Source organism: Rhinoderma darwinii, chromosome 3, assembly GCF_050947455.1.
Source record: "Rhinoderma darwinii isolate aRhiDar2 chromosome 3, aRhiDar2.hap1, whole genome shotgun sequence".
Lineage (NCBI taxonomy): Eukaryota > Metazoa > Chordata > Amphibia > Anura > Rhinodermatidae > Rhinoderma > Rhinoderma darwinii.
In genome coordinates, this window is record NC_134689.1 from 385,888,254 (window position 1) to 385,895,908 (window position 7,655).

Consider the following 7,655-nt stretch of genomic DNA (forward strand, 5'->3'; position numbering starts at 1 on the left):
CGACGGGGTACAACTGGGCGACGGTCCCTACACTCAGTAAGTGCACGACAGACAAGAGACAAGGAAACACAGAACAAAGGGAAGCGGGGCAGTTGCCCACGGCAACACCGTGAGCAGCAAGAGTAGTAAACGAGCCGAGTCAAACCAGGAGAGTACGAGGTGCCAAACGCAGAGCAGGAGAGTAGTGAAGAAACCGAGTCAAACCAGGAGTGTACGAGGTACCAAACGCAGAGCAGAAGAGTAGTCAGTAAGCCAGGGTCAATACGAAGCAGGGACAAGTAGTTCAAGAAGCTGCAGCAGGGCCAGGAAACCAACAGAGAAGAATCACAAGCAAGGAGGAACAGGAAAGGCAGGTATAAATAGACGGAGGGCGGGAGCTAGCTCCGTCTGGCCAGGCTGTGATAGGCTCACCCACTCCTAAGCCTGCCATCCTGAGTGGTGGAAGATGGAGTCAGTCTCACAGACATAGAAGCAGGTGCAGACTGATTACCTATGGGCGTGGATACAGAAGCTGTGCCTGGCAGATCCTTAACAGTACCCCCCCTTTTATGAGGGGCCACCGGACCCTTTCTAGATGGACCTGGTTTATTGGGAAAACGAAGGTGGAACCTCCTGACCAATACCCCAGCGTGAACATCCCAGGCGGGTACCCAAGTCCTCTCCTCAGGCCCATATCCTCGCCAATGGACCAGGTACTGGAGGGAGCCTTGGACCATCTTGCTGTCCACAATCTTGGCCACCTCGAATTCTACCCCCTCTTTGATGCGGATAAGGTTATACGCCCCCCGTAGATCAAACTTAGAGAACCATTGGGCCCCCTGAACCTGATTAAAGAGATCAGGAATCAAAGGAAGGGGATACTGGTTCCTTACAGTGACCTTATTCAAGTTACCGTAGTCAATGCATGGCCTAAGACCACCATCCTTCTTCCCTACAAAGAAGAAGCCAGCACCTACCGGAGAAGTAGAGGGGCGAATGTAACCCTTGGCCAGGCATTCCTGGATATACTCTCTCAAGGCTTCACGTTCGGGACAAGAGAGATTAAATATCCTACCCTTAGGGAGCTTAGCTCCTGGTACCAAATCGATAGCGCAATCGTATTCTCTATGAGGAGGTAACACTTCGGAGGCCTCCTTAGAGAAAACATCAGCGAAGTCCTGAACAAACTCAGGTAGCGTGTTCACCTCCTCAGGGGGAGAAATCGAATTAACAGAAAAACATGACGTCAAGCATTCATTACCCCATTTGGTAAGATCCCCAGTATTCCAGTCAAACGTGGGATTATGCAACTGCAACCAGGGAAGGCCTAAAACCAAATCGGACGATAATCCCTGCATCAACAGTACAGAGCACTGCTCCAAATGCTTTGAGCCAACAAGGAGTTCAAAAACAGGGGTATGCTGTGTAAAATAACCATTAGCAAGAGGAGTGGAGTCGATACCCACTACCGGGACAGGTTTAGGCAAATCAATCAAAGGCATAGCTAGAGACATAGAAAATTCCACAGACATGATATTAGCAGACAACCCTGAATCCACGAAGGCACTGCCGGTAGCAGACCTACCACCAAAAGAGACCTGAAAGGGAAGCAAGATTTTATTACGTTTAATATTTACGGGAAATACCTGTGCGCCCAAGTGACCTCCCCGATGATCACTTAGGCGCGGAAGTTTTCCGGCTTCTTATTCTTACGCCTAGGACAGGTGTTCACTTGATGCTTGTCATCCCCACAATAGAAGCAGAGACCATTCTTCCTGCGGAACTCTCTACGTTGTTGGGGGGACACGGAGGCCCCGAGTTGCATAGGTACCTCCGAGTCTTCCGTGGAAGAACGAAGCAACGGAACCTCGAGAGGCATCATGGGGGAGTCAGAGGAGAAAACACATAAACGTTCACGTTGTCGTTCCCTGAGACGTCGGTCAAGTCGTACCGCTAAAGCCATAACCTGGTCTAGGGAGTCAGAAGAGGGATAGCTAACTAGCAGGTCTTTCAGGGCGTTCGACAGATCCAACCTAAACTGGCACCTTAAGACAGGGTCATTCCACCGAGAAGCTACGCACCACTTCCTAAAGTCAGAGCAATACTCCTCAACAGGTCTCTTACCCTGACGTAAGGTCACCAGCTGACTCTCGGCAAAGGCAGTCCTGTCAGTCTCGTCATAAATGAGTCCGAGAGCAGAAAAGAAAAGATCAACGGAGGAAAGTTCAGGGGCGTCAGGAGCCAAGGAGAAGGCCCATTCTTGGGGCCCTTCCTGGAGCCGGGACATAATTATACCCACCCGCTGGCTCTCAGAACCTGAGGAGTGGGGCTTTAAACGAAAATAGAGCCTACAACTCTCCCGAAAGGAGAGAAAAGTCTTCCGGTCCCCTGAGAACCAGTCAGGCAACTTGAGGTGGGGTTCAAGAGGTGAGGTGAGGGGCACTACCATGGTAGCATCAGGCTGGTTAACCCTCTGAGCCAGGGCCTGGACCTGTAGGGAGAGACCCTGCATTTGCTGAACCAGGGTCTCAAGGGGGTCCATAGTGGTGTGAGGGACCAGGGTAGAGTAGGTATATGGGCTTGTGATTATGTAATGACAGGGATAGGGAAACAGACAAGTGAGCCCTAATCTACCCGCCACTCAGTCCCTGCCTACTTGCAACGACCCGCCCTAGGCGACGGGGTACAACTGGGCGACGGTCCCTACACTCAGTAAGTGTACGACAGACAACCAGACAAGGAAACACAGAACAAAGGGAAGCGGGGCAGTTGCCAATGGCAATACCGTGAGCAACAATAGTAGTGAACAAGCCGAGTCAAACCAGGAGAGTACGAGGTGCCAAACCCAGAGCTGGAGAGTAGTGAACAAGCCGAGTCAAACCAGGAGTGTACGAGGTACCAAACGCAGAGCAGAAGAGTAGTCAGTAAGCCAGGGTCAATACGAAGCAGGGACAAGTAGTTCAAGAAGCTGCAGCAGGGCCAGGAAACCAACAGAGAAGAATCACAAGCAAGGAGGAACAGGAAAGGCAGGTATAAATAGACCGAGGGCGGGAGCTAGCTCCGTCTGGCCATGCTGTGATAGGCTCTCCCACTCCTAAGCCTGCCATCCTGAGTGGTGGAAGATGGAGTCAGTCTCACAGACATAGAAGCAGGTGCAGACTGATTACCTATGGGCGTGGATACAGAAGCTGTGCCTGGCAGATCCTTAACAGTAACCCTTGGCCAGGCTTTCCTGGATATATTCTCTCATGGCTTCACGTTCGGGACAAGAGAGATTAAATATCCTACCTTTAGGGAGCTTAGCTCCTGGTACCAAATCGATTGCGCAATCGTACTCTCTATGAGGAGGTAACTCTTCGGAAGCTTTTTTAGAAAAAACATCAGCGAAATCCTGAATATACTTAGGTAGAGTGTTCACCTCCTTAGCAAGAGAAACCAAATTAATAGAAAAACAGGACATAATGCATTCATTACCCCATTTAGTAAGATCCCCAGTATTCCAGTTAAGCGTGGGATTATGCAATTGCAACCAAGGAAGGCCTAAAACCAAATCGGACGATAATCCCTGCATCACCAACACAGAACACTGCTCCAAATAAATGGAGCCCACAATGAGTTCAAATACAGGGGTATGCTTCGTAAAATAACCATTAGCAAGTGGAGTGGAGTCGATAACCACTACCGGGATAGGTTTAGGCAAATCAATCAATGGCATAGCTAGAGACATAGCAAATTCCACAGACATAATATTAGCAGAAGACCCTGAATCCACGAAGGCACTGCTGGTGGCAGACCTACCCTCAAAAGAGACCTGAAAGGGAAGCAAGATCTTATTAGGTTTCATATTTACGGGAAATACCTGTGCGCCCAAGCGACCTCCCCGATAGTCATTTAGGCGCGGAAGTTTTCTGGCTGCTTATTCTTACGCCTAGGACAGTCGTTCACTTGATCCTTGTCATCCCCACAGTAGAAGCAGAGACGATTCTTCCTGCGGAACTCTCTACGTTGTTGGGGAGACACGGAGGGCCCGAGTTGCATAGGTTCATCCGAGTTTTCCGTGGAAGAACGAAGCAATGGAACCTCGGGAGCCATCATAGGGGAGCCAGAGGAGAAGGCACAAAAACGTTCAAATCGTCGTTCCCTGAGACGTACCGCTAAAGCCATAACCTGATCTAGAGAGTCAGAAGAGGGATAGCTAACTAACAGGTCTTTCAGAGCGTTCGACAGACCCAATCTAAACTGGCACCTCAAGGCAGGGTCATTCCACCAAGAAGCTACACACCACTTCCTAAAGTCAGAACAGTACTCCTCAACGGGTCTCTTACCCTGACGTAAGGTCACCAGCTGACTCTCGGCAAAGGCAGTCTTGTCAGTCTCGTCATAGATGAGCCCGAGAGCAGAAAAAAAAGGTCAACAGAAGAAAGTTCAGGGGCGTCAGGAGCCAAGGAGAAGGCCCATTCCTAGGGGCCGTCCTGGAGCCGGGACATAATTATACCCACTCGCTGGATCTCAGAACCTGAGGAGTGGGGCCTTAAACAGAAATAGAGCCTACAACTCTCCCGAAAGGAGAAAAAAGTCTTCCGGTCCCCTGAGAACCGGTCAGGCAACTTGAGGTGGGGTTCAAGAGGTGAGGTGGAGTGCACTACCTGGGTCGCATAACGCTGGTGGCACCTCTGAGCCAGGTCTTGGACCTATAGGGAGAGACCCTACATTTGCTGAGCCAGGGCCTCAAGGGGGTCCATAGTGTGTCAGGGAGCAGGGTAGAAAAGGTATATAGGCCTATGATTATGTAATGTCAGGGTAAGGAGACAAACAGGTGAGCCCTACACTATCCGCCACTCAGTCCCTGCCTACTTGCACAGGCGACGGCGTACAACTGGGCGACGGTCCCTACGCTCAATATGTGCACGACAGACAAAACAGGACAAGGGTACACAGAAGCAAAGGGAAGTGGGGCAGTTGCCCACAGCAACACCGTGAGCAACAGAGTAGTGGACGAGCCGAGTCAAACCAGGAGTGTACGTGGTAGCAAATGCAGAACAGGAGAAAAGTCAGTCAAGCCAGGGTCAATATGAAGCAGAGGTCAATGGTAATAGCAGGGACAGCAGAGCCAGGAAACAAGAGAATCACAGGCAAAGGACAAGCAGCAAATGAAGGTATAAGTAGACCAAGGGCAGGAGCTAGAACCGTCTGGCCAGGCTGTGATAGGTTCTCCCACTCCTCAGCCTACCAGCCTGAGATCGAGTTACTCTAGCAGACCTAGGAACAGATGCTGGCTGATTAACCACGGGCGTCGACACAGAAGCTGTGTCAGGCAAATCCTTTACAGTACCCCCCCTTTTATGAGGGGCCACTGGACCCTTCCTGGGTGGACCTGGCTTGTTGGGGAACCGAAGATGGAACTTCCTGAGCAATAACCCGGCGTGAACATCCCGGGCGGGTAACCATGTCCTCTCCTCAGGCCCGTATCCCCTCCAATGGACCAGGTACTGGAGCGAGCCTTGGACCATCCTGCTGTCTCCCACTCCTCAGCCTACCAGCCTGAGTGGTAGCAGATCGAGTCACTCTAGCAGACGTAGGAGCAGGTGCAGACTGATTAACCACGGGCGTCGACACAGAAGCTGTGTCTGGCAGATCCTTTACAGTATAACTGCAAAGGAGACTATCTGCCATTGATTTCCATTTTAAGAGAAAAAACATAATAGCTATACTGTACCTTTTCTTAATGGGGGTGTCTCACAAGGGCAATTCTTTTTTAAATCTGCCCACCCAGCTCTTTTTCCACGGGGAGCAGAATCTGGGCATATATTAGCCCTGCAGCGGCCACATTGTACTTACATGGCTGCCATACAAATGCATGGATGTGCCAGGTCCACCGGAGTGGAAGCTACTCTGGCACATACAGGGGGAGTCTATCACCAGTGGGTGCCAGCTGTAACTTAGAGCCGACATTCCGCTGATCCCGATAGTTTAACCCCTTAGATGCCGCGATTATTAACGGTACCTATGGAGTAAAAAGGAGGTAAGAGCGCCTTCTATCACTCAATTGGTGCCCAGCAGGGGTGCCCATGGGTTGTCATGGCAGTCAGAGACCTAAGAGCTGGGATCCCGCATCTATCACACATTTATGGCACAGCCCATAAATATGCTATAAATGTCTAAAGTAGGAATACCCCTTTAAAATGAAAAAAAAGTCCATCAAAAATCCACTTGGAAAAGAAAAACTAATAACAAAAAAAAAACATATTTAGTATCGCCGCTTAATAAAGTTAAAATGTTATTTATACCGCACAGTGAACATTGTAAAAAAAATCCCAAAATACATTGGCGGAATAGCAGTTTTTCCAATTACCCCCCTAAAAACGTTTGTGAGTTATTTGTACCCTAAATTGGTACATTTAAGGGTATGTTCACACGACAGCGTCCGTAACGGCTGAAATTACGGGGATGTTTCAGCCTGAAAACATCCCCGTAATTTCAGCCGTAACGGCATGTGCAGGCGCTTGAACGCCGCATCCATTACGGGCGTAATTAGCGCTGCTATTCATTGGAGTCAATGAGTAACGGCTCCAATTACGCCCAAAGAAGTGACAGGTCACTTCTTTGACGCGGGCGTCTATTTATGTGCCGTCATTTGACAGCGGCGCGTAAATATACGCCTCGTGTGAACAGACAAACGTTTGCCCATTGCTTTCAATGGGCAGATGTTTGTCAACGCTAATGAGGCGCTATTTTCGGACGTAATTTGGGGCAAAAACGCATGAATTACGTCCGTAATTAGTGCGTGTGAACATACCCTAAGGCTTCGTTCACATCTGCGTTGGGGGTCCCGTTCTGACGTTGTCGGAGGTTTCCGTCAAAACGTTACCCTGAGCAGGAACAAACTGACAGTCGACTAGGCTATTGCTTCCGGCAAAACGACGGGTCCGGCGCACAACAGACACAAACGGGAACCATGGGCATCGGATCCGTCACCATTGAAATCAATGGTGATGGAAACGGAAAGCTCTGGTTTCCGTCGGTGTCAGTTTGTGTTTGTTCAGGGTCCCGTTCTGATGGAAACCTCCGACGGAACGTCAGAACAGGACCCCAACGCAGATGTGAACGAAGCCTAAAATATATTGAGCCCTCATAAAGCTACATCAACCAAAAAATGTAAAATGTTATGGCTTTGAAATTTAGCGATACAAAAAAATGTGTTCAATGAAAAATGCTTTTTTTGCGCAAAAGTAGTCAAATGCAAAAAAACAAACTGCACATATCTGGTATCCGCGTAAACGCAACGACCCATAGAATACAACATGAAAAAAATTCTCGTTTTTTTCTCCCCCATGCTGCCCCTCTTCCAAAACAATCAATAGAAGTTAATTAATGAGTTATATGTTCCTCAAGCTCTGATATGGCTACGTAGACAAAAAAAATATTTTTCAAAACTTGACAGAAGAGGACAATATGGGGATTTTTTTTTTCTTCAACTGCTCTTTAATTATTTTTCATACAATTATTTAATGTAGTATACATTTATGCACGTTATATTTTTTTAAACTATCGTACTTAATAATTTTTTATATTATTTTCATATTATTACTATTATATTATTTTACAGATCATAGAGACGTCCCACAAAAGCGACTCTATGGTGTTCACGGAGCGACAGATGGGCCGTTAGGTCCTCC

General features: G+C 48.6%; 1 protein-coding gene across 1 annotated transcript in view; it reads right to left on the bottom strand.

Annotated features, from left to right (window-relative positions):
* PLAT (plasminogen activator, tissue type) overlaps nucleotides 1–7,655 on the bottom strand; it is a 336,360-nt gene that overhangs the window by 196,535 nt on the left and 132,170 nt on the right. The window lies entirely within an intron of this gene.